The sequence below is a fragment of the Halyomorpha halys genome, unplaced genomic scaffold (assembly GCF_000696795.3).
Source record: "Halyomorpha halys isolate HHAL.00 unplaced genomic scaffold, Hhal_1.1 Scaffold1042.1, whole genome shotgun sequence".
Lineage (NCBI taxonomy): Eukaryota > Metazoa > Arthropoda > Insecta > Hemiptera > Pentatomidae > Halyomorpha > Halyomorpha halys.
This window is the reverse complement of record NW_027111628.1, coordinates 210,469-219,767: the sequence shown is the minus strand read 5'-3', so window position 1 is coordinate 219,767 and position 9,299 is coordinate 210,469.

The window sequence follows — 9,299 nt, the reverse complement described above, 5'->3', positions numbered from 1 at the left end:
TATATATATATATATATGTTATAATCAACCATGAAGAAAGTGGTTTATCCTAGTCATTTTTAATTTAAGCAGGAATCATTTTGCGATGACTATAGTAGTAAAATTTTATTCTCTTACGGATCTATGTTATTTATTTAATAAAACTAGTTAAATGAGATTTGATATATATGTATTATTTTAACTAAACAAAAGCATAAATTTCTTTAGAAGGAAAGACCATAGATCAAGTATTTAGGAAGAGTGGAGAATGCAACTCACGTAAGGGACGAGTTATAGGAATGTGGAGTTGGTATCGGAGAAAGAAAATTCAGCGGAGGCGAAGGAATGCCCGGGACGATAAACTAGGGGAGGCAGCTGGCATTGAGATAGGCCGTGGCGTTCCATTAACATTCTACTTCTGATTACTTAGTCCTACCATATCTCTTCCAATGATTTACCTACTCCTGTCTCTCGCTTGGGCGGTCCCCGTATCCTAGTCTCGCCATCTTCAAGTCAAGAAATCCTCAACTTCTGCGCAGAAAGGATGAAAAAAAAATTCTCTGAAAGGAGATATGGTACAGATATCAATATTTTATAATATTGAAATAAAAAATTGGAGGACACCAAGTTGGTAACATTTTTCACGTTTTCATTTTACTTACAAATATTGGTTGATGTATGAAATGCTATCGGTCTCTTTGAATGGTATATTATCGTATTTATTTTAGATTTTCTTTTGATGTTCTAGTTTTTCTGGTGAACATTTTTTTTTTAATCATTTATTTATTGTTATTTACAGCTGTATAACATATATTAATTGGTCAGAAATATTCTTGTCAATAATGGAGCTATACGTTTTATATATAATTAAGTATCTTGTTTCAAGACAAGTTTGTTTTTCAATTATAATAAAAATATCTATATAGTCTCACACTTTTTATTTTCTTGTAATTCCTACGTTTCGTATTCTATCATTCCCAAAGATCTTATTTGTAATATTACAGCCTTTGTCAAATTTTATTATAGTCAATAACATATTATTATAATAATTTCAGTAATTATAATTATTCATTTATTTATTTTAAAAAATAATTTAATTTCTATCCATTTTAGTCTCAAAACATTTTATTTTTCTTATAAGTCCGACGTTTCGGCCAATGCGGCCATCCTTAGGGACATTCTACTTAATACAATTCTGGAATTATATAATTTAAAAACTCTAAATCCATGCAGGCTATTCTGCCCAGGTCAAAACAACAATTTCTAATTAGTCAATATTCACTTGAAACCAAAATTAAAATCATTTATCACAGTCACTATTCCTCAAAAATTGTTGTGATAAAGATTTTAAGGAATAGTAACTGTGATAAGTGATTTTAATTTTGGTTTCAAGTGAATATTGACTTATTAGAAATTGTTGTTTTGACCTGAGCAGAATAGCCTGCATGGATTTAGAGTTTTTAAATTATATAATTCCAGAATTGTAATAAGTAGATTGTCCCTGAGGATGGCCGCATTGGCCGAAACGTCGGACTTATAAGAGAAATAAAATGTTTTGAGACTAAAATGGATAGAAATTAAATTATTTAAAAAAAAACATTTACCAGTCTCAAGAAAGTATTTCAGATTATAAATTATATAATTATTCAGTTTACAAAGTTTATTACCATCTATCTCTATATCAACAATAATAATAACTTTAGTGATTGTAAACTGAATAATTATAATAGATGAAATTATGATAATAATAGGTTATTGACTAAAGTAAAATATGACAAAAGATAATGGCCTGCAACAGTTCGATAACAATTTTAGCTGTGATATTATATATAAGATCCTGGAAAATGGCCGGAATGGCCGAAACGTAGGAGTTACAAAAGTGTGGGATTTTATATATATTTTTACTATAACTAAATATTTTATTTCATGAAAAATAATAGATCGTATCGACCTTTATGGTGATCCTTGATGGAACTGGACCGCTCTTTTCGTGGCTATAGAAACCAGTTCCCTATCCATTTTGTCCACTACCTGATTTGTCTGGTCTGGTCAGATCGTTTAACTGAAGCCCACTGGCCGTCACTATGGAAATCAGTTTCCCTCCCAGTTTGCTCACTACCCGATTTATCTGGTTCACTTAACTCCGCCTACTTCTGGTCTAGGCCACGCCTCATTTATGGGTTGAGCTCCCGATCTATCAGGTCTGATCCGATCGTTTATATCACTTAAACAGTTTAGCATTTTACTTTACATACATACGAACGAGTCACTTAAACATTGAAAAGCGTACCCAATTCACTTTTTTCCATAAGCATACTGCTCGAGCGTGTTTAGCCACCATGAAGGGTTGGCTTAGCTTAACCGAAGAGCAGAAGTCCGAGAAGTAGGTCGATACGTCAATGGGAGCTAAGTGATACTATAGCGTTTGATGTAGTTCAGTGGAGTGCTACGAAGTCAAAGATGGCTAATCTCTTAAAGCAGTCTGCATCTAACCTTTTGATCGTTAGGTTTTATGATTGTATTATAATTTAGAATAATAATTTTAATTTAGACGGAAAGTGAATTTGTTTTTTGTTGACTATTCATTAGAATAAGCTATTTCATTTTTGTATTTAATAGTAATAATATAAACTGGCATAATTAAGGACAGTCAGCATTAGTGTTTTAAGAATTCATTTTTATCATAAATAAAGACAAAATAAATAGGAAATTAAATAATTTAAAATTTTTAAGGATTCTGTAAAGGCTCATCCAATGAACATATAAAAAAAAACTATAATTTTGTAAAAAAAAATGCGCATGCTACGTAAAATAAATTATGTACAATAAAACAAAAAGAAAACAAACTACTTTCTGCCACAGCTGCAAACAGGTGTTTTTTTTTGTCCTTAAAACCTTAAAATTTCAGTTTTTTTTTAGTTGAGCTTATTTGCTAAAACCTTCTTGATTATTTATAGTAGAATATTTTTTTTTAATAAGTATTAAAATTATTTAATTATAAATAAAATTTAAATTTATTTGTGGTAAAGATTGAAAATTGCAGCTATTAAACTAATGGATATTTTCTAGGAACAAAGTATCAGTAACCCCTGCTATTGATTACAACCGTTTGAATCAATAGACTCAATGATTGTTTAAAGTGCAGTGCATTGAAAGCATTGTAGCCCAATACAGAGGAGCTAATGCAGTTGGCTGGTGCAGCGCAGTCCTTTATCGTTCCAAGGGTCCCGGCTCATACATCACCCAAACCTCACCCCCCTCTCCACTCCCATAACCCACTCCTCTGGTTAGTGGGCTGCTTTATATATTAGTCTGTTCGTTTGTCTTCAACATCAGCAACCAACTTTTTGTTGCTCATATACTTCAACTGCATAATTTATTGTACGATATAATACTGAAGATATAGTTTAGATGTTGTAAAAAAAGATTGTTGGAAATGTGGTTATAAAGATGATAATACTGCTTTAAGTGTGCTGGAATTGTATGACTTCAGATTAAACAGATCAAGGCAATGTTATTTCAAGTTATTATAATTATCTTCTAAATGCATCATGCATAAAATAATCTTGAACTATATCGTTACCAAGAAGGTTGCAGGTTAAATTTTTATCTCTTACCTGGTGAGGGGAGAGAAAGTTTTTTTTTTTTCCCTGGGCCTTCCCTGGTAATTCCTAACATAACGGGGGGGGGGGGGAGAGAGGAGGGAGGAGAGTTAGCTATAAGGTACCATCCTATTCTAACTATAGTGGGGGTCAAGTTTTCATTTTTTGGGATCACCACACAAATAAAAGTCGACATTCAAGGCCAGAATCTAACCTGCACCATTGCAGTTTCGAGGCAGCGAAGTCATAGGCCTCAACTCCCTCAGCTTCGGGCGGCTCAAGTCTAACCAACGGCTAAAGCCTAAGCATAACCAACAAATTTTATCCAGTGTGTGAGAGTCCAGTTTTAATTTCGTGGAACTACCACGAAATAAAATTCATTGAGCTCAGTCCAGAATCGAACCTGAGCCGTTGTAGTGCTGGCGCCTCAAACATCGGCTACAAATGTTCAAGCTGTTTAAACCCTCTCAAGTTCATAATTATCCTAGACACCCGACTTAAAAGATTCCAACAAACATAAGAGAACTCAAAGCACAGCTTTTATTATTGTTCTCTTGCACTTATAGAGTTAGTACTAATTAAATTTTTAAGAGGGACAGAGTTTGCTCTGAAGAAAAGTGCTGTGTTACTAACTCCAAAACTCGGGTCCAAATCTGGCTGTGGCAGATAATTATTTATTCTGTTAATGTAGACGCGAATCAACCTTGTGGGTTCTTTGAGCCCTCCTGGAGTTCACCCATCCTCATAAAGATGGTAACCTTAATTAGGGAAAAATTTGACATTAACCGTTGTTTTAAAAACCGTACTTCCTCACAAAGTGCTGAACTCCTGATCCTTTATTGGTTGTAGAGGTTCAGATTATTGTTATTTTATTATTACTGGATTTTTAAACAACAGAGAGTAAAAAATAATGATTTTTCTTAAGGTGTACTGTTCATAGTATATGACCTTGGTTATATATAAACTCTTTTGCATGCATGGTTTATATACTCATTTTGATGAAGGCAGAAGTACAATGTTTTTTATTCCTTGTGTTTTCCCTCACAAGTCTGTTTTTCCAGCCATTTAATAATATGAGGAAGGAATCTTTATAAAATTTTCTTTCTTCAAAGAAATATGAAGGTTTAAGCTCAGGTTTCCTTCCCGGTGGATATAATTTAGCCGCTGTCCCTCGAGCTCCCCTGTTATTACTCACTATATCACTCCAGAGCCCTGGAGCTGGCGTCGCTGGAATTGGGGACTCCCAACGAGATTAATTATTTATGACGAGACGGCCGGAGGTTGTAGCATTAGCATTTACACCTCTTTCCACCCGCTAGCCGATCTTTGTGCCCTGGCTAAACCCTAACACTGTATACTCTGGCAATTCAGCGTTTCTTCTCTACCTCTACCTGAAGGAGGGGGGGGACTCCCTTCAATGTTTGATGGTTCCTCCAATCTCCGCCTCTTTGCTGTTCCTTACGTCTCATACGTCTCATAGGCCCCTATTTTCTAACAAAACATTTTAACCGACATCTTTTACATAATAGACTAATTTTGTATATTTTTCTGGCGACTTTTTTCTGTGTCTTTTCACTTGCTATAATATAAATATAATAAAAATGAATAATTTCTTATAAATGTCTGAAGTTATCCTTGTTTCTTGAAAAACTATGTAAATCTATCTCTATTGCATTTAATCTGTATGCATATAAAATAAAAATAGAGGACAGCAGTTTGGTACCAGTATTAAAGAGACACCAGTTTTCAAAGTTTCTGTTATTTCTAAGTATTGTTAATTAAAATTAGACTTTGTCTGTCCTAGTAGAAAAACTTAGGGCACGCATCCCATTACAAAACATATAATTGAAATAACTGTACCAACTTGGTCGGCTGTATGATTTTTATAGGTGTTAGGAGCTTTTGGCTGAGAACTCTGACAGTGGAACACTTCCTAATTTCCGAGGTAGAGAGGACCTTCGGATTCTCATGGAGAGAATAAAACTGATATGGAAAAGTTATTCAAGTTATCTTGAAATATCTAAGGTAGACTAATTTTAATTTACATTATGTAGAGGATCCAAGAAAACTTTCATTAACGAAAAAAAATTGTGTAATGCATTGTATTTAAAATACCACTAGTAAAAATCCCAACCCTTGTAGCATGCTAATGACGCTCATTGATTAGATGTATTTGTAAATAAAGAGGTAGAAAAAAGAACATAGCATTTGAACTCATATTATAGCTATCCACCAAATTTTTTTTTTCTAAACTGATTCAGTAAAGTTTTTTTTTTTTTAATTCACATGGAAATTATTGTTTATGGGTTACAAAAGACTTTAGAAATTATTTTCAAGTATATTTTTATAAACAGAAATTGTTTGACATACAATAAAGAACAGTCTTTAGATTTTGTTTTATTATTTATTGATTTTTTTTTTTAGCGCACTTACTCAGCCTCCACTGGCTCATTACAAGTGACAAGGGCTGCGATTTTTTGATAATAATGTACTATGCCTTATTAGTCCTTTGTGAATTTCACTAGTTATTATATAGAATTGAAAAATAAAAAAAGGTAAAGAAATATTTTCTTAGAAATGTTGGATGTATAACTTCCATATTATAGATATCCACAAAAAATTATATTTATCTAAACTGGCCTGGAAAATAATTTTCTTTTTCTTAAATATTCGTTTTTATTGGTTCCAAAGGACTGACGAAACGATTTTCAATAGCATTTTTATAAACGAAAAATCTTTGCCCAACTTTGAAAGAAGTATCTTCTGTTTTTTGTGATTTTGTACTCATTTTAACCCATTTAAAATAATCAGTAATTTTTGTCCATAATTCTATACAAAAAAACAAAAACAAGTCGATTAATATTTTATAACCTCACTTTCTATAATATGGGTACAATTTGGACCGACTTAGATAGCAAAGTGCATCAAAATATGTTTTTGAAAGAAAAAAAAATTATATTCGTTTTTATATCATATATTAAAAACTCTTATAAATAGACAGTTCATTTTTAACACAAATTTTCTACTTCATAATTTATTATATCAATCGAAAATAATTTTTTTCCTAGAAATTTCACCTTCTTGTATTTTCCATCTTTTCTCTACAGGCATCATATAAAAGGGTATAAACTGCAAAATGATGACTTTACCATATCTCTAGATCATTTCTGCATCAATTTTCGATTTTTTGGGCCATCTATGAGAATTGTATGCCTACGTACTTCAAATTCGAGCGGACATATCTCAATAAAGTATCACATATTTCCAAGTATGTACCTATATAATATTTCTTCATAATTTTAAGAAAATCTGAGATGGACCCGAAAACACTTCATCAGGATTTTTGGGTGTAAAATTCAAAATTGTCAAAAATCTAAACCAGATCAAGTACTACCACAATGCTGCTATGATTCCATTTTAGATACAACTAATCAAAATTCTGTGTTAAAGATAGCCTTTAAAGGTGGGAAGCAGAGTTTTGTACCTAGTGAATTATCTACAATAAAGGATTCTTAATCTTCTTACGTCCTAGGAAATTAAAGACATAAAATTCTTTGACTCTGCTATCTGGTTTATGAGTCTTTTTTGTGGTTATAATACAGTCCTTAATAGTTGCAACACAAAGAGAAAATTTACTACTCCTTTGAAACATATGATAACGAAAGGGATGTCATTTTAAATAACTTATATCCTAGATTCCAATCATATAATCCCTGATCACCAGTTTGGATTCCGAACATCCCACTTCACTATCCAGCAATGTCATCGTGTGGTGGACGTTGTCTCGTCTTCTTTGAATCGCGGAATGTACTGCTTGGGAGTCTTTTTCGATGTAGAACAGGCTTTTGATCGAGTCTGGCTCCAGAGACTGCTTTACAAGCTCCGTAGACTCCTTCCTTCTACGTAATTTCTCATCATCCATTCCTTTCTCATCGATAGACTATTCCAAGTAAACCACAGCGGTTCATATTCTTCCCTCTGTTCTCAGACCGCTTGTATTCCTCAAGGTAGTATCCCATGCTCGGTCCCATCCTCTAATCCGCCTATACTGCTGAAATCCCAACCAATCCTAACCCTATCCTCACCACGCTGATGACACATGTGTGCTCGCTGATAATAATAACCCTTTGATTGCATCCCAAACTCTCCAATCCCATATCACAGCCCATGAAGCATGGTGTCGTAATCGGATAATTAAAATAAATCTCAACAAATCACCTTTACCCTTCGTAGTAAACCTACCGACTGCCCTACAGTATCCTTTAATAACGTTGATCTTACCCCTGTCGAACAGATCCGCTACCTTGGACTACATCTGGACAAACGACTAACCTGGAATCTTCACACAAGACTGAAAAGACAGGAAACTACACGTCGATTTCGACTATTACAGCACTTACTAGAAAAACGGTCCAAACTTCCAATTCATTACAAAAGACTGATTTACATGACAATTATAAGGCCTAACTGGACATACGGCGTTGAGCTTTGAGGCTCTACTAAACCTTCGAATTCCTATCGTATCCAATAATTGCAATCCAAATTCCTTCGTAAAATCCTCAATGCTCCTTACTTTGTCACAAATAAAATCATACATAAAGACCTTAATGTTCTATATGTAACCGATATAACCCAAACTCATATATCACTCCTTCCATTACAAACTCCATAACCACCCAAACCCACTAGTTTCTAACCTTGCTTCCTCTTCCATTCCTAACAATCCTCCGAGGCGCCTGAAAAGAAGATTGCCACATGAACTGCTGATGTATAGCGTCATTAGAGTGCTACCAATGGGGTAGTTTCCCTACACCCCTGTAACACTCTAATTTAACTGAGATCAAATTTACTAAATGTATTATAATGTACAGTTGTAAACAGCAATAAATAAATAAAAAAAACTTATATTTTTAGATACGATTTATTATTCAATTTAGATATAATAATAATCGTAGTAATTAGTGTGTGCAATAAAAAACAGTTTTCTAGGGCAGTGAATTTTTTTCTCCGCACTGCATTTTGGATCCCACTAATGCATAACGCATTGAGATCTAATATGAGGATTCAAAGTAAAAAAATACCAAACATAATAAAAAAGCATAAATAAATGATGATGTTAAATAAAAAATTTACTTAAAATTGAGTTCAAGTAAAAATAAAATAATTCCACCTGACACAGATTCAGACCTGCACACAATATTTACTTGGAACTCTGAATCAAGCCATACATACCACCTATAGATGGCAATGCAGGGGTCCAAGATACTCTTTATATTTAAAGCCAGTACATTCTTACTGTGAGTAGCCGAGGTTACTCTTTCAGGTTCTATGTCATAGACTAGTCTATTTTGGGTACAAATAAAAACATTTTAATATTAAATATGACTTGACTGGACGTTCAGATCACAGTACAACGTAGATAAATATTGATCTTAGAGTTAACCAGGTTCGCACCTCACCATCTAGAACTGATATCTAAGGAAGTTTCTTAATTTTTGTTTTGCTGACATTACATTTTTCTTTCGTCTTGTCAGAAACCAAGGAGCTCAATAGTACTAATATTGATTGATTGAGGGTTGTTGGGTTTAGTTCTCTCATTTGGAAAGAAATATGTTGAAAAAAAAATTTCAATAACGGACACATAACGGAAGGAGGAATAGATAAACAAAAATCCATGAATCCAATACCGATCCTTCGGCTCTCAATAGACTGCTATTT